The sequence below is a fragment of the Danio aesculapii genome, chromosome 8, assembly GCF_903798145.1.
Source record: "Danio aesculapii chromosome 8, fDanAes4.1, whole genome shotgun sequence".
Lineage (NCBI taxonomy): Eukaryota > Metazoa > Chordata > Actinopteri > Cypriniformes > Danionidae > Danio > Danio aesculapii.
In genome coordinates, this window is record NC_079442.1 from 31,324,594 (window position 1) to 31,345,510 (window position 20,917).

The 20,917-nt window shown below is 35.1% G+C and overlaps 1 long non-coding RNA gene across 1 annotated transcript; it reads left to right on the top strand.

Moving 5' to 3' along the window:
• The first annotated feature begins 19,685 nt into the window (after window positions 1-19,685).
• Window positions 19,686-20,356, top strand: LOC130233692 (uncharacterized). The gene is made up of 3 exons (XR_008838230.1): window positions 19,686-19,869; window positions 20,066-20,088; window positions 20,184-20,356. It is a non-coding gene; the product is annotated as an uncharacterized LOC130233692 (long non-coding RNA).
• Window positions 20,357-20,917: the final 561 nt, after the last annotated feature.

Consider the following 20,917-nt stretch of genomic DNA (forward strand, 5'->3'; position numbering starts at 1 on the left):
TAGAAAGTGAATAAATAATGACAAGAGTTTTCATTTTTGGGTGAACTATCCCTTTAACTGCATGCAGCTGAGTGAAACGTCTCTCACGTGTTTGGAGAAAACCACCCTGCGGTGCTGAAGGCTGAAAGCGAGAAGGGATTCTCTGTAGAGCTGATGCTCATATCTGCGCTCTTGATGTGTGTGTGAGTGTGTGTGTGTTTATGGTTGTGCTGAAGCCCTGCTGTGATGTGTCATTAGCAGCGGAGAGCCGATGGCCACTTGCCCAGGACTTCAGCTCTAGATCTTCAATAAGCAAGACGTGCGAGTATGACCAATTATTTTATTTGATCAAGTGTTCAGAGTTTTACAGTTGCACTCACTGAGGAAAGGATGCTTACGTTTTGGGAAGAAAATACGCTCGTCTTTATTGTGATTTTGTATTTTTTTTGTACTAGCATCAATAAAATGCCTTTTTGGGGGGTATGATTCTTTGGATCAGTGGCGACATGCTGTGTCAAACAGTGCTGCTGTGCAGTGTGTGTATGCGTGTTTGCGGCAACTGTGAAGTGTTTGCATTAACATCCGTGAACTAATCTCCTGGCTCCTATTAGAGCTACAGATGCCTGAGTTTGACAACAACTGGATAAACCGCCAACTAACCGGTCCAGATATGGATGACAGGAGGAGATCACACAAAGGGAAATAAAATTGAGAACAAAAGGGAAATCACATTGACAATATAGAATGACAAAAATTGCTCCTAATCCATACTGGAGGTTTTATTGTGTTTCAGAAAAACAATCAGGGCAATACGCCCTAAATCACATGCTACATGACCATTCACGCTGACGCCTATATTTTGCCAGCAATTATACTTGCTGTCTACCAGTTGCATAGTAGTCATATGAAAGGAGCTTGACGAATCAATTTCTATCAAAATAAAACTGCACTGTTTTCAAAATGCTGTTTTCACGTGTCGACGATACTGGAGTAATGTTGATGTCAGACATAACCATAGCTAAGCAGGGCTGAGCTTGGCCAGTACCTGAATGGGAAACCACATGAGAAAACTAGGTTGCTGTTGGAAGTGGTGTTAGTAGCTATGTTTCCATACAAAAATGCGAATGAACTTTATGCGCAAAACTGGATTATCGCTTTAAAGACATGCAAATAAAGCAGTCAAAGCAAAGAAAATCGTCACTTCCTGATTATCTGGCGCCAAATATCAACAGTAAAAACTGAATTTGCTGCAGTACGAGAAGCTGCGTCAATCTTTTCTTCATCTAATAAATGACTTGCGCCTCAGAAGGCAATCCTGACCCGCAGTGAATGTGCGGTGGCGTTTGAAGGTGTCAGAAGCGGAGCACAGACGCTCTTGATTCTGGAGGTAATTAATAATATAATAACACTAATACTGAAATGGTAAGGCTTTTTAGAATGACCAAAACAACATCTTATATGTTTTACAATGTGCTTAGCCTGCCGGTTTGTCCATTCACACACATTTTTATCATCACATGACCTTTTTTTAATGCCCATACTGGAATTTGTGCGGTAAAAGTGTTTCTATCGTAGTTTATGCACATCTTTTCCTATTGGATGAAAAGTTTATCCTACTTAGTTATGCGCATGTTTTGTATGTGCGTTTTCAAAATGTGTGCGCATCATGGAGTTTCCATCAACTGATTTTTTTATCCGCATGTGCATATGTAATGCGCATTAAAATAGGTGGATGGAAACATAGCTAGTGAGGCACAGGGGGCGCTCAACCTTTGGTCTACATGAGTCCTAATGCCCCCGAACAGAAGATTTCTATACAGTTTGGCAACCTTTTCTGTTGTATTTTTAAAAAATAGCTTTTTTTATGTAACTCGTCTTACATGTCTTATGTTTATGTCTTTTTTTCTTGATTTTGAATGATAAAAACTCCTCCAAGAGTGTATTAGAAAAAGAAATTGTCGGATATCTTACATTTAACAGTAAAGGCTTACTCAGGTGTCATTTGTTAGTTTATTTTTATTATTATTATTATTATTATTTTTATTTATTTATATTTGTTATTGTTTTTTTTTACTTTATTTTCTCTGAATATGGTTCTGAGAGTAAGGAATGTGTTTAATTAACATCCAATATTTTTTCTTTAATATTGTGAAATGTATTCAAGTTTTTCTTTCCCTCACTTGTAATAACTCTCTGATTGAGAATTGCCAAAAAAAGTTAGTTAAACAAAAAAAGAGTTAAACAAAAAATCCCATGGCACTTCTTGTAAGGATTATGGGTGTAACCCCTGTTGTGTATGGCCATACACAATAAATGCGCCATATAAATACATATTACATAACAAAATGTATGCATTTTAAAACAAAACGCACTAGTGTAAATGGCACCTCAGTTGAGATTATTCCTTCCTCTTTACTTTAGTTATAGCACAAAATAAACATTAAAGGAATATCCTTTGAGCAATTTTATGTATATATTTCCCTCACTGTATCAATAAGCTTAATTGTTGTGTACCTTTACACACCTGTTAAGCAGCACAACTGTTTTCAGCATTGAAGAAATCAAAGAAAAAATTATAATGTAAAATATATTAAGATAGAAAACGACTGCCTAAACCTGTAATAATATTTCACAATATACAGTTGAAGTCAGAATTATTAGCCCCCCTTTGAATTTTTTTTTTAAATAATATTATTTTATTTTATTTGTAAATATTTCCCAAATGATGTTTAACAGTGCAAGGAAATTTTCACAGTATGTCTGATATTGTTTTTGTCTTATTTGTTTTTATTTCGGCTAGAATAAAAGCTGTTTTTAATTTTTTATGAACCATTTTAAGGTCAAAATTATCAGCCCCTTTAAGCAATTCATTTCGATAGTCTACAGAACAAACCATCATTATACAATAACTTGCCTAATTACCCTAACCTGCCTAGTTAACCTAATTAACCTAGTTAAGCCTTTAAATGTCACTTTAAGCTGTATAGAAGTGTCAAGTCAAATATTATTTACTTTCATCATGACAAAGATAAAATAAATGAGTTATTAGAAATGAGTTATTAAAACTATTATGTTTACAAATGTGTTGAAAAAATCTTCTCTCCGTTAAACAGAAATTGCGGGAAAAAATACACAGGGGGGCTAATAGTTCTGACTTCAAGTGTATATTTTTACAGTACTGGGTTTAGGCTGGAAGAGCATCCGCTGCCTAAAAACATATGCCAGAGTAGTTTTATTTATTTACAGAGTGGCGATATTGCAAAAAAAAAAAATATATATATATATATATATATATCACGATGTCATGCTTCATATCATTCGATATCGATAATTATTGAATATTTTTTTAACAATCCATTTAGTAATATTAGGATTTTTTAACCACTTTATTTTAATTTACCATCATTACTAAGGCAAATAGTTTTAATAGTCAAAAAATATATTCAAACTAAATATCTGATCTCTTCATAATAAAATAAATAAAATAGTGTTAAAGAGACTCTTAAACTTGCTAAATAAAATGTTCCTAAGTGTGTGCAATGGTAAAGCGTAAATACTGAACAATCAAAGCAAACTTTAAGGTGTGAATGATAATGATGCAGTAAACCTCAAACTCTGTCAACAACACGAATTATGATAATCAAATCTGAGCTTTCAAGTAAAGGAACCAGCCATTATTATTCAAATACATACTGAACATTACAAATTGTAAAGTTGAATGACTACATTACCCCTATGCTAAAAAATATGTCAGATGGAGAGCTGGCTGGGATGCAAAAGAAAAGAAACCAAAAAGCCACTCTGGCAACATCCTTACATCCTTTTTTATTTACAATCTCCTCACCGCTGCTATATGGCACTCAATTTCGCATTTGTTATTCTGACTTGAAGTGACATGCGCGTACACGTGGATTCCTTGACGTTGTGCTCGTGCTTCCCTGGGATGTTGTAAATAGGTGACCATCAACCATTTTCTCAGAGGGTGACAAAGAGACAAATCATTGGTGCAGCTCTGATGCAAGTTCATGGAGAAAAATAAAAACATTGGGCAAGTTGTGCGCCTCCATTGGAAATGACAGACTTTCACCCTAAGCTTATTGCCAGTGCTTCCAAGGCACAATCTCAGCAGCCACATTTTAATAAATCTATAGCGCTTCATACCGAAACTACTTACCAAATTTTTTTAATCAATATTGACAATGATCACCCAGCCGTAGTTGGCAGCTCATTCCGCTGTGGCAATCCCCCGATAAATCAATGACTAAGCCTAAGGAAAATGAATGATACATTGCCTATTCTCTGAACAAGATAATATTTAATCTTATAATAATAAGTAATAACATTAAATTCTTTCTCTCTCTCTCTCTCTCTCTGTTTATGTGTGTGTGTTGGGAGTAAGTGAAAATGTAACAGAGTTTCATGCAAAAGTTTGTAATTTCTTATTTTTTTCATCTCATGCAGCTGAAGTTCTGCAGGCATTAAAGTAAAAGGAGAGCAAACCAAATATTAAGACATTCTGATAAAGTTTCAATTTCGCTTTTGAATTTCATGCAACTTTCCCCATCAAATGGTTATGCTGATAATATAAATTGTAATGAAAATTAGAAGAAAAAAGGCACACACAAGTAGATCCACTTTCAATTACTCCCTCAAAGTTTGGGACCCCCCTTTGTGTGTACGTGCCTAAGCGCAATAAATCTTGAGTTCATTTCAGGCTTCTGGGCACACAGAATTTATATGTTTTGTGTATTAATATTTCCCCCCGAGAAACCATATTGACTGAACAAACATCAGAGATCGCTCCTGAGGCCCATTAATGCCTCCTAAACCCCTACACTTACCTTGGCACAACCACTGAAACACTTCACAGCCGAATTTGAATAGCGCTTCAGTGCATTGTGGGATTTCCCTCACGGATATACTATAGTTCACAGGGGCCTCTGCTGTCCACAGACTGTTGACAAGCCTTTTTTTCCCCGTTTGTAGATGCTTGTATCTGCATTCTTCATCCGACATTCACACACACTCTGCAGAGACAAGGCCTTGATGTTGTTTGGTGCCTCTCGGAGAGCTTTGCGTGTGAGCAGAGAGAGTCGAAAAACGTTATCAAAGGCACAATGAAAATGTATCATCTTCCTCCGAGGTGCGTCACGAGGGCTTAACAGGAGTTTGTGCGCATGTATATCCGCACGCTGGTGTGAACGGGTGTATTTCTGGCGGGTGAAAATGAGAGGATTTTGAAAGTGTGAGTTTGAGAAGAAGATAGAGAGGTGTTGAAACGGAGGTTACAGGATTAAACCCTGCGTGTCTCTAGTGGAGAATAGATGATCTCGGCAGCAGTAAACGCAGTGGTGTCTTAATGAGCAGATCTGGGTGAACATATGGAGCGTGTTTGTAGCCCGCATCAATTTGCTTGTCGTCGTCATTACCTTACTCCTTCTTCTTCTTCTTCTTCTTCTTCTTCTTCTTCTTCTTCTTCTTCTTCTTCTTCATCTCTGTGGTTTTTGGCAGCCTGTAGAGGGCAGCCCTCACCGTGATGGGATGGAGGAGAAAGCAATAAAATTGAATGCCTGGAAACCACATAACTGATACGGTGTGTGCGTGACGTGTGTTTGGGTTTGTGTGTTGAAATAACAGCCCCTGTCTGTTCTATGACACATGCTGTCGCTCAGTCTCTTTTTCATTTGGCCTCTCTGCGGTTTCAGCTGGGTTTGGGCCTTTGTGGCTTTAGATTGGTGATTTTTTGTTGTTGTTATTATTCGACTACAGGATGTTCAAGGATGTGTGTTATATATTGCTCAGGCCGAAGGGATTAGTGGCCAAGTCCTGCAGATGCTAATGCTTGAGTTTGCTGTTATAGTGTTTTTGAATGTGTTGTAATGCATTAATATGTGTTGCTGAATTAACTTTTGTATTTATTATTAGAAGGTTTGGTTGTTTTAATTCATATTTTGATAGTAGATATAGTTTATATTTTTTATTTCGTTTTTACAGATATGTTTTGTCACGTTTCGTTTACTTTAATTTATATATATATATATATATATATATATATATATATATATATATATATATATATATATATATATATATATATATATATATGACAGCTGATGTCAGAATTATTAGCCCCCTTTGAATTTTTTTTACTTTTTTAAATATTTCCCAAATTATGTTTAACAGAGCAAGGAAATTTTCACAGTATGTCTGATAATATTTTTTCTTATGGAGAAAGTCAAAGCAGTTTTTAATTTTTAAAAAACATTTTAAAGTCAAAATTATTAGCCCCTTTAAGCCATATATTTTTCCAATGTGTACAGAACAAATTATTATTATAACTTGCGTAAGTAGACGCTTGCCTTTTTTATTTTTAACGAATTAGTTAACCTAATTAACCTAGTTAAGCATTTAAATGTCACTTTAAGCTGCATAGAAGTGTCTTGAAAAATATCTAGTTAAAATATTATTTGTTATTAGAAATGAGTTATTAAAACTATTATGTTTAGAATAGTGTTGATAAAATCTTCTCTCCAATAAACAGAAATTGGGGGGGGGGGGGGGGGGGGGAAACGGGAGGCTAATAAATCAGGGGGCTAATAATCCTGACTTTAACTATGTATATATATATATATATATATATATATATATATATATATATATATATATATATATATATATATATATATATATATATATATATATATATATATATATATATATGTATATATTAAACCTTTTATAAAAATACATTTTAAGTATTAGTTTTAGAATGATTACATTTTGCAATCACAATGTACAGTTAAGGTCATGTTACCAAAAATATTTAAAAAAACACAAAAAATATTTAAAAATTTACCATGAATCAATAAATAATACTTAAATATTTATGTTGTGCAGTGCATATTATTTTGACAATTTAGTACATCAATTAGTGTTTTTATTTAATGTAAAACTTTACATGATAAATTAAAATTAATCTGGTGATCTACTGTATGACAAAATAGCATTTTTGCAAGGGAAACATACTAACTCAATTATGCGTTGTTTGAGAAATTTCTCTGATTAATTTTAGCATATAATTAGTTTTATTTTATTTTAGGTTTTGCTACTGTTTATGTATTCTTTTTCCATAGCAGAACTTAAATGCGTTATTCTCTCTATATTAAACTGAATCATTATCTAAGTTAACATTTTATCTTAAAAATAGTGGAAACCTGCTGAAAAAAGAAATCTGCTGAAAAAAAATCTTGTTTAGAAATCCCAAACAGAATGATATTCTTGTGCTGTACACCTTAAATATAATCCTTCCTTTTTTGGGAGCTGAAAAAACATGATATCTTTGCTCTAGTTGTTTGTTGGGATTTATATTTTTTGTAATTTGTCCTTGATTTTAGAGAACTGGAGAGAAGAGAAAAGAAGAAAGCTCTTGATGGCCAGACCCTTTATTGAGCTTGGAGGTTGAAAGAGCATTGCTTTGATGCAGTGATGGGTCAGAATGAAACTGCCTCCTTGTAAGTATCTCCTGATAATGACAGACGCGTGACGATAAGCTGTCCTTTTACAACAGCATCTCTTTACTTGTCGAAAGTACAGTTCAGCTGTTCGAAAGTTTTGACACTTTTTAATGCAATATTACATCATATGATCTGAAGCCAGACTTTCTTGTGTTTTCAAGGCATCGGAAAGAAGTACATGAATAATTTAAAAGGATCAACACCAAATGGAATACCTTAAAAATGTCTCTATATATTCATGTTAAGTGCAAATCTGATTGGAGAATGCATGTCTTTAAAAAAACTTTCTAGCCTTGGTGATTTTCTGCCTCAAGCTTCATGTACACAAAAGGGAACAATGCTAAACACAATGTCTCAGTTGCTTTTTCTTCCTCCCCAGCAGTGTCCACCGACAACAGCCTGTCATTTCTGTCACAGAGACACCGGCACAAAGGCAAAACCAGATCAGTATTTCTATTGTGCAGACGCTGATGTCAAGCCTCCTCGGATGATCTGTATGCATTTTGTTTTGTCTTGGAGAAGCGCTCAGATAATTGCATGATAATTGCAAGTAAGTGCATGATAGAAGGAGCAGTTAGCAAATAATAAGAAAGTCGCAGCAGCATAAGCAGGCAACAACACTTTGTCTTTTGGAAATGTAGCCTAATTCACAGATAATCAAATAAGTCTGGGCTCAGGCCGCCATATAGTCCTAATTACAGCTCATAGCACTAATTACAGTGAGCTGTTACTAGTCCTTGACTTCTATTTGCATATCAATAATGATGTTACCAAACCTCTGTACTGCACGTTCATGCTTATTTAAAAGTTGTGGAGTTGTGTTGACACCGTAAACCATATGGACACCTGTTTGGTAACACCTTAAAACAGTCACTTTTAAAGGGATAGATTAAGGGATAGTTTAAAGCACCGGTGTCAAAGCCAGTTCCTAGAGGGCCGCAGCTCTGTACAGTTTAGTTCCAATCCTAATTAAACAGACCTGATCAAACTAAATGAGTCCTTCAATCTTGTTTGAAACCTACAGGTAAGTGTGTTAAAGCAGGGTTGGGACTAAACTGTGCAAAGCTGCAGCCCTCTAGGAACTGGCTTTGACACCTGTGATTTAAAGGGATGAAAATGACCTCATTGTTTATTCCCTCTTATGTGGTTTTAAACCTTCATGAGCTTTTATTGTTCTGTTAAACACACAAAAAATAAAAAATGTTGGTTGCTGAGAGCTATTGACTTCCATAGTAGAAAAAAATATATATATATGGAAGTCAATAGGTGCCAGTAATAGCATTTTCCAAAATGTCTCCTTTTGTGTTTAACATAAAAAAGAAACTCAAATGGGTTTTGAATTGAATTTATTTATTTATCAGAGACATGCACAAAAATACATTGACCTTGAAAGGAAAGTTGTGCCAGGTTTTAGCAAAGTTGATATTTTTCACCTGCAGTCCCTGGACAGGTTTATTTTAAAACAATAAACACATTTTTTTAATAAAAAAAAAATCAACGTACGATGAGAGAATTTTTGTTTTGGGTTGAACTATCCCTTTAAAGACAAGACAAATTATGAGTCAGAGTGCTTTAAAATTAGTTTAAAATTATTCAAACTTGCAGATATGAATATGAGATATAAAGTGGAAATAGAAACAATGCTGGTATTATCAATTTATCATTGGAAAAAAGTTTTATTGACCATTCTCACTGTGGAAGCATACAGTTTAAATTAAATAGATGCAATTACTTTTCTTCACTCAAATATAAGTGAGAGTTTATTGTATTTCATAGACACAAATTTCAGTGCAATTTAACTGTAAACTAAACTTAGACTGACTGTTGTGGTAGATATATATATATATATATATATATATATATATATATATATATATATATATATATATATATATATATATATATATATATATATATATATATATATATATATATATATATATATATATATATATATATATATACTGTATATTCTTTTTTTTTTACATATCTATAGTTATGCAGTGGCATAAAACAGCAATGCGACATGAAATAGCAATGCAACATGACATTACTTTGTTGCAGAGACGCTATTGGTTAAATGTTGGCAAAGTAGAACACAGAAGCAGTTTGAAGCGGAAAACGCGAGTATGTGTGCGGTCTGGAGGTTTTATAAAGTTGATGACGACAACATTGGCATAGATACGTAAACTTGGGTGTTTTAAGTTGAGGTTACTGTTGCACAAGTCCAAAAGTAAAGAGTTTATGTTATTTATGACTTGATTGTTCAAGCTACAGCAACATGGTGGCGCAGTGGGTAGCGATCTCACCTCACAGCAAGAAAGTCGCTGGTTCAAGCCTCGGATGGGTCAGTTGGCATTTTTGTGTGGAGTTTGCATGTTCTCCCCACGTTTTAGTGGGTTTCCTCCGGGTGCTCCGGTTTTCCCCACAGTTTAAAGACATGCGTTATAGGTGAATTGGGTAAGTTAAATTGTCCGTAGTGTATGTGTGTGAATAAGACTTCATTGGTGTTTCCCAGTGATAGGTTGCAGCTAGAAGGGCATCCGCTTTATGAAACATATGCTGGATAAGTTGACGGTTCATTTCGCTGTGGCGGCCCCACATTAATAAAGGGACTAAGCTGAAAAGAAAATGAATAAATGATTGAATGTACAAGCTACCTCACAGAAGTGCTCTCTTTGTTAACAGAGTTGTTAAATATTAAAATAAGGAACATCCTGGATCTGTTTCTTTGCTCTTCTTTATTCTTTTTTGATGCAGAAGACCCCTACTGGCCTATATCTATCAGCTGATAACCACTAATAACGCCCATTCAATCAAGTGATATCATTCGACTCTGCTGACCTAACAGATAGCTCCTCCTCACCATTTCTGTTTGTTGTCAATACCCCAATACCTAAAATATACGTAATCTGCTAATTTAACTTTTTCCTTGTTCTTAATGACATGCACAGATGAATTGTTCACCACAAAACTAGCAATGTGAGCTAACAAAATCATATGGTTAGTTTTGACTATTTGTTCTTTAAATCAGTTAGTTTATTAATGTTTGAGGTAATTGATTTTCTCAAATGCTTTGAGTATTATTGTTCTGAGTATTGAGTGTATTCAATTTTACAATATTTGTAACCTGTCAACACATAGTATATAATCTGCATGTTTTCGAAAGATTGCATTTTCAGGCTCCCAAAACTAAATGGGTTTTTCTTTAGATTATAATTTTTTTTCCCACACATATTTAAAATATAGAAGTTTGCCAGAAATTTGTTGCTGATTTTGCCCTTATCAACATCCTGCCAAACATGCTGGTTTTAACTTGTACAGAATCCAAAATATAAAGGTTACCTTGTAGTTTAAAATAGTCTGTAATGAACTTGTCTTAATCGCACAGATTAATATAGACACTTTCTAGTTATTTAGCTTCAGGTGTTCACCCAAGGTTTTTGCTCAATCCTAAACATGCCATGCATCATAAACGGCATAAGAAATATCTTTAATTAGGCCTCTGTAATAATCAGACTCGAGCCTAATTAGAGCTGCACTGATATTCCATTACTTCCAGCAATGGGCCTGAAGCATAGTCTGCATAATAGCTTCAACAAAAGAGCATGCTGTAATGAGAGGGATTGTTTGTGTATATCTACAGCTGACAGTAGTGTCTCCTTTTTACAACAGACATATGCACTGGAATGATTTAAGATAACTCAATATCTCTGATTGCCCAAAAGCCAGTTATAATTCTCTGTTATTTCAGCTGTCAATTTGTGTGCTTGTATTGGAGACGCAAAAACTGTTTTTTACTGAGCAAAAGTGCCACAAGGAATTGTACAGATTTTAATTGTGTGCCTAACCTTGAACAGAAAGCTAGTGGTTGTTTGATGTGCCACACTGTGAAGAAAATACTTTCTTTATCTTCCCTTTCAGGTTCTTCAACAAGATGAAATACAGTAGGAGCAAAGATTGAATCCACTGTTACATCAAAGCCAATCCAAACTGAATTGCAGGTGATGCAAGCTCTTTCACATACTGTACACTTCATCTTTAGATCAACATGAATATAGATTTCAAATGATTTATTTTTTATTATATTAGTAAATAGGTTTCAACTTCAAAGAGAACGATAAATGGAGTTTGCTTGTGTTGTCGACATGTCAGGACGACAATGTTTTTCAAAACCTCAATACTTTTAAAGTGATAGCTCACCCAAAAATGAAAAATCTGTCATCAGTTACTCACTTTGAGCTTCTTTCTTTTGTTGAAAACAAAGGAAGAGTGTTAGGAAAAAAAAAACAGCCAGTAGCTATGTTTCCATCCAAAGATGCAAATTAAACTTTTTGCAAAGGCATTTGCTAATAAAGCACCGCTGCTAATAAAGCAAACTGTCATTTCCTGATAAACTGCCACCAAATATCAAAAAGAAAAATGAAAATTGTTGTGACAGACTTTGGCTAAGGGATTTTAGAATGACCAAAACAAAATATCAGATGTTCTGCAATGTGATCTTTTGCAGATTTTTCTATTAATGCTGTCCCATTGTGCCTGTTTTTGCCATCACATGATCTGGTAAAATGAAATGACATCACTTTTTTGATTCACATATATTTGGTAAATGTGTTTTCCATCATATTTTAAGCAGTTTTTTTCTTAATAGGTAGGCAATTAAACCTGCTCAGATGTGTGCTTACATTTCAACAAATAATAACTTGATTTCTAGTTGATCATTTGGTATCAGAAGTGGCTGATATGAATGGCAAAGGCCTCTAGAATATGCTTATTTTACCAAAATAAAATATGATCATGGCTTGATTTTTAATTATTTAATTTGGACAGTAAGGTCTGACTTTGCTTAGACAAAAGTCTTCTCACTTAACAGAAATAATGTACAGTATAGAATATAAAGTCATGGGTTAGTGGAAAAAGAATGAATATTGTGTTTGACTCTCATGAGCTTGGACGACTGCATCCATACATCTCTGCAATGACTCAAATAACTTATTAATAAAGTCATCTAGAATAGCAAAGAAAGTCAGGACTCCCAGAGTTCATTAAGATTCTTTGAATTAATCTTCAATGCCTTCTCCTTCATCTTACCCCGGACATGCTCAATAATGTTCATGTCTGGTGACTGGGCTGGCCAATCCTGGAGCACCTTGACCTTCTTTCCTTTAAGGAACTTAGACGTGGAGGCTGAAGTATAAGAAGGAGCGCTATCCTGCTGAAGAATTTCCTCTTTCCTGTAGTTTGTAATGAAATGGGCAGCACAAATGTCTTGATATCTCAGGGTGTTGATGTTGCCATCCACTCTGCAAATCTCTCGCCTCAACAGTGAATGTAATCCCAAATCATGATTTTTCCTTCACCAGTTTGACTGATTTCTGTGAGAATCTTGGGTCAATGTGGGTTCCAATAGGTTTTTTTGCAGCATTTGTGATGATTGGGATGTAGTTCAACAGATGATTCATCTGAAAAAAAAATCTACCTTCTGCCACTTTTCCAAATGATCTACTTGAAGTCGATTTATTATTTGTTGCTCTTACCCCTGGGATTGGACTCTTACATCAAGTCTTTTGTCAGGTAGTCAGTCAGGTAGTGAATGTGCATCTTGATTTTCCAGTAAGCACTTTTTATGTGTGACTTGCTTAGTATTTTTTTGTTCCTACTGTGAATATCAATGGCTGTATTTTTCCAACATTCTTCATTCAACAGATGAAAGAAATGAATAAAAGTTTAGAATAATTTGAGTGTAAGTAAATGGTGATGATATGTTCTTTTTCAGCGTGAACTATCCTTTTAATTGAGTTTTATTTTAATTTAAAGTGTAGTTTAATTCTAATTCTTGGACGTTTTGTAGTGAGAGGTAAACTGCACATCCTCACACCCCAAACATATTTATAGATATACATTTAAACTATTAACATAAATTCATGTTTTCAGCATGAGTGTGTGCAATTTTCAGTGTCCAGAAATGTCAAAGTATTACTCAGTACTCATAAATTGAAATACCTCATAGGAACCTTGCATTGAAGTACAGTAGTCATCCTGGTTTTAAACAAATAAGGTTTGTTTTAACTGGTTTAGCTCTCCATTAGAAGGTTCATGTTTCTCTGCTGTCCACAAAATGTGAGTGAAATGATCCTCTCATCCACCTTCAAATGGTTCATGAGCCTCTCAGAAATGCATTTCTTCACTTTGCTCCGTTCCTTTCAGCCACGTCAGCATACTAGACCAGATTCTGGTGCACAGTAAAAGTATGTTTGATCTTTAGCTGATCATTAAATGAAATCTGTACATGATGTTTCCATCTGTGCTGTGCTGGATAATAATGACCTCAACCAACCCCCCCCTCCCCCCTCCCCCCCCCCTCCCCCCTCCCCCCCCCCTACGCACCTCTCAGCCTCCGGCACTCCAGTGTTCATTTCTAACAAACTACTGTACCAAAGCAACTCCTAGTTGGGTTTTAATTACAAGGTCTTTGGAAACAATTGATCCACACAAAAACAAAATGCCCTTTCATGCTAATAATACTCGTTTGGTTTTCTTACTGAGGCTTTTCATTGATTCTGACAAGCAGAAGTTCAGGAGAGGGAAAGGAAAAAAGGAAAAATCCTATAATGCTCAGGTTGAAGGATCAAATCTCTCAGGAGCATCACAGCTAAAGTAACTGTATTGCGTAGTATCATTTAATTGTCACCCTCTAACACACACACTGTTTTTCTGCATCTTTTCTGTTGCTGATGTCAGAGGAAGATGCAATATTTAATGTACAGATGTCTGGGATGACTATCAAACTACCATAAAGTTAGGGTTTAAATCAATTAATCTTAATTATTAATTAATTAATATTTCTAGCTTGCATGAACAATTCTTTTGCATTTTAGCATGTACATGATAGTTCATTTGTGCTTCTAGAATGTTGCTTTAACATGTTGCTAACAGGCTTTAACATTGGTGTCATTTTTAAGCATGTTTCTTGTATTCAACATTTTTATAAGATTCACATATGACATTTTCCTAATATGATTTAACATGTTGCTAACATGTTTTTACTATGAATTAGCACACTTGTGGTAAGTAAAATGTTGCTACTAACATGATTTAACACATTTCTAGTATATTTTGGCATGCTACGAGCATTAAACTTGAATGTTTGTGGGATTTTCCTAAATTGTCATTTTTAGGCAACTCTCTGATCAGTTAGAGAAAGATAAGTGGACAAGGATTATCTCAGAAAGAAAGAAAGAAAGAAAGAAAGAAAGAAAGAAAGAAAGAAAGAAAGAAAGAAAAAGAGAAAGAAAGAAAAGAAACCCAGCTGATCGTGGCATCGACAGAGCTGTGAAGCGAGCGCTCTTTCGGCCAGTCTCTCACACACATACGTGCATCTAAACGCACAGGTTTTATGCACAAACACACCTTTTAAACTTGACAAAGAAAAATTACAAAAATAAAACTAAACGGGATTTTATTAACAAACATGTTAAATAAATACATTTTGAAAAATGAAACATTGAAAATGAAATGAAAGAACTGAAGACATCTCAAATGTTCGCGAATAAACGTGTTGTGGTAATGCACAATCGTTAGTTATTGGAGACAGCACACTTTATAACAGCACTCCCGTAATATTCTCTCTTGCTATCTCAAAAAAAGTTATTTATCTTTCATTTATATCCATTATTAATAGACTATTTAAGTGGTAAGGTAGGCTTTAGCATATTTTTTTCATTGCATGATTGACTGCTTCTTCAAATACACTGAATATACTTATTTGTCTATTTGTGTTTAATTTGATGGAATAAACATGGACACGGTCATTTTTCAGAAAATATCCAGAAAAATATGTTATATTTATTTAGCCTATATAGGCTATTTAAATTATATTTTATTTATTTATTTACACCATATTAAATTAAATTACAACCTGCATTTTACCATTTGTTTTGGCTATAACAGTTTATTGATATCTAATCAAAGAACATTCAACTGAGCTCTGTGAAAAGTTTTGTATGTGGGTGTAACCCTGCTGGTCCTACGCCATCTAACCCGCTTTGAGCTGGGATTGAACAGACAACCTTCCGCATGGGAGCCGGTTGCTCTCCCAAGCAGGCTAAAAACCATGGTGTCTGTTGCCAGAGCACCTTTAGAGGTCAGAGGAGTGAAGTTTACCAGCCGTGCACAGCACTTCACTAGCTGGCCTCCGCTACAGAGGCCTACAGTCAAAGATGTAATAATAGAGCCATGGCTGTGGCGAGTCGGCAATACTGTGTCTAAAATGAAACTATTTCTCTTATCAGATTTTAGCAAATGTGAACAAATATGTATATCATTTTCTTTTTTGGTCCAGACCAAGCAAACCAAGAGAATCAAATTACAAGACCTGAGCAGTGAAACATTTCATTCATTCATTTCCCTTCGGGTTAGTCCCTAATTAATAGCAGAATAAACCGCCAGCTACTCTGGCATATGTTTTATGCAGCAAATAGAAGTGAAGCATTAACATTTAAATATAATAAATGATCACTTGTTGTCTCAGACTTATAATACAGTTTCCCTAATGCACCTGCTATATAAAATTCCTGATTGTCAACTGAAAATTACTTAATTTTACCCTCTGGATTTATTTACTAATTTAACACAAGCTATTTTTTTTTTCAGGTGGGTCTATTTGTGTTTGCGTCAGTGTTTCTCAGGGCAGCAGCAAAATGGGGCTATAAAGAGGAGGATTGGAAACAAAGCAATAATATATTCATCCACTTAGCCAGTAAATGAATCCTGTTAGGGAAAAGCAAATGCTTTACATGAAAAGCCAATCTAAATGAAAGCACTCATAAACACAAATACATTTCGCATTGTTGTGCCTGATGGTGTTTTCCAGAGCAGAGGGAAGCGAACAAATGAACATGTATGAATTTAAAATAAATTGTGAACAGTACAAGAGAGGGATTTTCATTTGTTTAATAGTGAATACACAATGAAAAAAAAAGATTCATTTTAATGCATTACTCAATATATAATCTAGCAGTATTCGGGAAATCATTTCTCTGTCCAATTAAATCAGGAGCTGTTGAGAGCTGCACACCAGAGATTTTCAGCCCCTCAGCATTAGTACTGGACATGCTGGTGGGCAAATGAAGTGGGCAAGTGGGTGTACATGTAAGTGCTGGCGACAGTGGGCGCAAACTGTCTGTCTGTGCATTATTTCAGCATAATTACAGCTCCGCTCCTTTCATGTTGCTGCATGTGTGATTATTATACAGATGCACTGTGTGTTTCTCCTGACCCTGACACACACAGACTGACTTTTGAGCAAAACAGCATTCATTCATCACAGCAGCCGTGCTCAAGTCAAAGGTCTGTGTTTTAATTAGTGATGGGTCATTTATGAATGGTTCGTTTAATGTGTCTCTCGTGACAAATGAAAGACACTAGAGGTTAGAATTATTTGTGTGTCCTCATAATCTATCTTTGACGGCATTATAATGATCGCCTAATTTGGTTTATAACTAAAGAATGTGTATGGAGAAACAGACTGATTGAGTATGTAACATTTAAATTGCTTAAATTGATTTAAGAATGTATTAGTGTGTGTTTAAATAAGAGTTTGGGTGTTTTCCAGTTCTGGGTTGCGGCTGGTAGGGCATCTGTTGCATAAAACATGTGCGGGAATAGTTGGTGGTTCATTCCGTTGTGGCGACCCCTAATAATCAGGGACTAGGCCTAAGAAAAACGAATTGATGAATGAACGAATGAACGAACAAATGAATGAGAACCATACGTCTATATGGCGTTACACAGTTTGGAGACTGTTGTTTTGCTTTTGCTGGTTTCATTTTGCGTTTATAGGATACATGGGTTGGCTAACGCATATGTGAAGAGCCCCAAATCGTTGCGCTGCAAGATGGTGGGACACTAAATAAGGAAACGCCGCATCAGTTTGGGATTTTGTATAAACTTGGGCTGTGTTTGACATTTGTTTTCTGTGTGTGTGAATTGAGAATATAACAGTATAACTTGACAATTCATTCATTTGGCTAAATATAGTGTCTGGAAAAGTGCTTATTATCACTACTTTTGATATTTTTATCTAGATTCAGTCTAATTAATGCATTTTGTGTGGTTTGCTAGACACATGTTATTTATTTATTTATTTATTTATTTATTTATTTATTTATTTATTTATTTATTTATTTATTTATTTATTTATTTATTTATTTGTTTGTTTGTTTGTTTGTTTGTTTGACATGGACATCACAATTACACTGGACAACCAGATACATTTGTTTAAGTGTTTTAGCAAACTTGCTAATTCTCAACACCTGTCAAGGAGGCTTGACCAAATTGATAAAATGAAAATATAATAAATTCATATACACAGCATTATAATTCTTTACATAAAATTACTGAAGGCAAAAGCAAAGGCGACATGATCCAACAAACTAACAGTAGACTATTAATGCAAACACTGCTGTTTTGCTTTTAAAAATGAAAAATAAATTGCAAACGGTCCAAAATAAGTTGTGTAGAATTGTTATGAAAGTACCTCCACTGACACATTTAAATAATGAACATTATAGCCAAAGTAATATTTTAAAAGTTGAGAATAGGGTAAAATTTTTAAAATTAGTGATGGTTTTTAAGATTTTAAAGAAAATGGTCCCAAAATATTTCCTTAATTATTACGTTTTAGTTAGTGAGGTACATTGTCATTCTACAAGAGCACGTAGCAGGGATATTTATCCATATAGATTTAAGAGTGAATCAGGTAGAAATTCTTTTTTGTGTACTAGCTCTGCTGTTTGGAATGCTATGCCCACGATTTTTAAAGAGATTCGAATTGAGAGTGATTTTAAAAGGGAAATTAAAAAGTGGTTGTTTTATAGTTGATGTTGAGGATTTTGTTGTGCTGAGTTGCTGAGCTGATGATGTTTGCATTCCATTTATGATTTGCTCGTTAATTTTAAAAAATATCGAGGATCACAATGGAAATAAGCCTGTGGCTTTTTTGTGTACTTTATCCTCGACAGTTTTTGAAATAATGTATGAATTGGTCTAACTGGACTTGTTTGTATATTTTTGTTAGAATTGTCAAATAAAATCAATCAATCAATCAATCAATCAACCACTTTTTAAGAACACTACTAAAAATATTTATACTACTTTCTAATTTTAGGCTAACAGGTAAATCATTCCACAGTTTGGCTCTTTTTACAGAGAAAACAGATTGACCAAATGAGGTCTTACTCTTTGACCATCTGTATATATTAATCATATCGCAGTGCTTATAATAAAACACTTACAATTATCTTTAATCACACACTCATTTTAAAATACTGAAATATACTTACAAAATATTATTGATACTAAATATTAAATGATAGCAAAATTGTAATTGTAGGCAAAACAGTGTCATGGACACTCACCAGCCACTTTATTAGATACTAGTTCAATTGCTCATTAATGCAAATCAGCTAATCTAATCAGCTCATCAGCAGCAGCCCAATGCATTTAAGCATGTAGACATGTTGAAGATGATCTGCTGAAGTTCAAGTTGAGCAAATTGGTTAAGAAACGGGATTTAAGTACACTTTGAACAGGCTGGCTGGTTTAAGTATTTAAGAAAAGCTAATCTAATGATATTTTCACACACAATTTTTTTTGTCTTATTGACTAAATTGAACTGATATAAATACAGAAGAGTACCAAGAGTGGGCCACACTGTATGTGCGCCTTCTGATGCCATGTTACAATAACATCCCCAAGGCATGGTTACATTACACTTTTCACTTCATAGACTTCTATTCGTACACATGCGATTGTACCAGACTGGAAACACAAAGTTATGTGAAAAGTTCAAGCTTGGTGAGCTTTGACCTGCAAATTCCAGAGTTCACACTTAGCTGATGATTGATAACAAGGCGTGTTTGGCTTGCTGTCCTTGGAGAAAGGCCTGAACTCAGAAGATACTTGATTCTGGAACTTCCTCCCGTTTAATAGGGCAAGAGGGGAGTCTGAGCTTGGGAAGGTCATTAGAGCTCCCCTGAATTCATTCTTTCGGCCTGTTCTTTGATTATTAGAGTTTGTGCATTAAAAGCATAGTACTAAATGCTCATATACTGTGCCAGTTTGTTTTATTCAATTCACTTGTACTGCATGTCTTTGGACTCTGGGAGGAAACCGGAGTACCCAGGCGAAACCCACGCGACCATGGAGAGAACATGTAAACTCCACACAGAAATGCCAATTGGCCCAGCTGGAACTTGAACCAGCGACATTCCAGTGAAATTCTGAGCCACTGTGCCGCCCTATCCTGGATTAATCTAGTAAAGAGCGTGAGGGTTAGGAGTGGATGGAGGGATTCTTCAAGACTAAGATAACTGAGGTAAGAAAATCTGGTAATTTATAGTGAATTTGGATTCATCTGATCATGTGATAGCTAATGCGGGACCAGCCATGGTCAATCATAACGTGATCAGCATGTGATCCTCTCGAAATTACTTTATAAATAAATTTCTGGACATAAAATTTATCGACTGTAATAACAGTTACAAAGTTCTGAGTTTGTGTTTTGTCCACAGATTTAAGTGTCAAGCCTGCTAAGGTAAAACACACACACACAATCAATATTCGAAGCCTTTGTCCTGTGAATTAAGAGACAGCAACAAATTCCGTCCTCTGAAAATACATGTGAGGTAGCAACAGATGAAAGCACATTCTGGGCCTTCAGCTTGTGAGTAGAGACACATTAACAGGCCAACAACATTCAAAGTCTTTGTCCAGCAAGACAACAACAGAAGCAGCATGCCCTGAATCTCCATGCCGCAGAGACAACAACAGCTTGATTAAGTTCTGAGTCTCTGGCCCAGAGGCAGAAGACATACTGACATTTGCAATTTGCTCCGGCGAGCAAACCTTGTACTTCAAGGTACCTTCACCTGCCTGTACCAGATTGTTAAGGACTTTCTGCATCTACTTCAGGGCCTCTTCTGTGTGTTCCAGATTTTAGGAGTCCTTTGGAGCTTTCCCGGGAGATCTGCATCCCACAGCACTTCATGTTCAAGGCTGTTGAAATGAATTCAAGCTCCTTTCCCTACTGCATTGTGAAAGAAGTCACTGGCATCAAGCTGTTCGCTCAGGCACATGAAATGTAAATATTACTTCACCACAAACCTCTTTTCAAACCTCAGTGTTGTTGTAGGCTATAAACAGTATATGATTTTCTCATTTGCATTATTTGTTTGATGTGTAATAAGGTTACTCATTTTACGCTGTATCTAAAATCACATAGGCTGAGTCCGAAACCCCCTACTACACAGTAGGTACTGCATTTGAATGTAAACGTACTACTCGGCTGTTAGAAAAGTATGTTCTATATAGTATGAATGTGAGTAGTATGAATGGAACTTGGACGTACTACATCCACCATATTG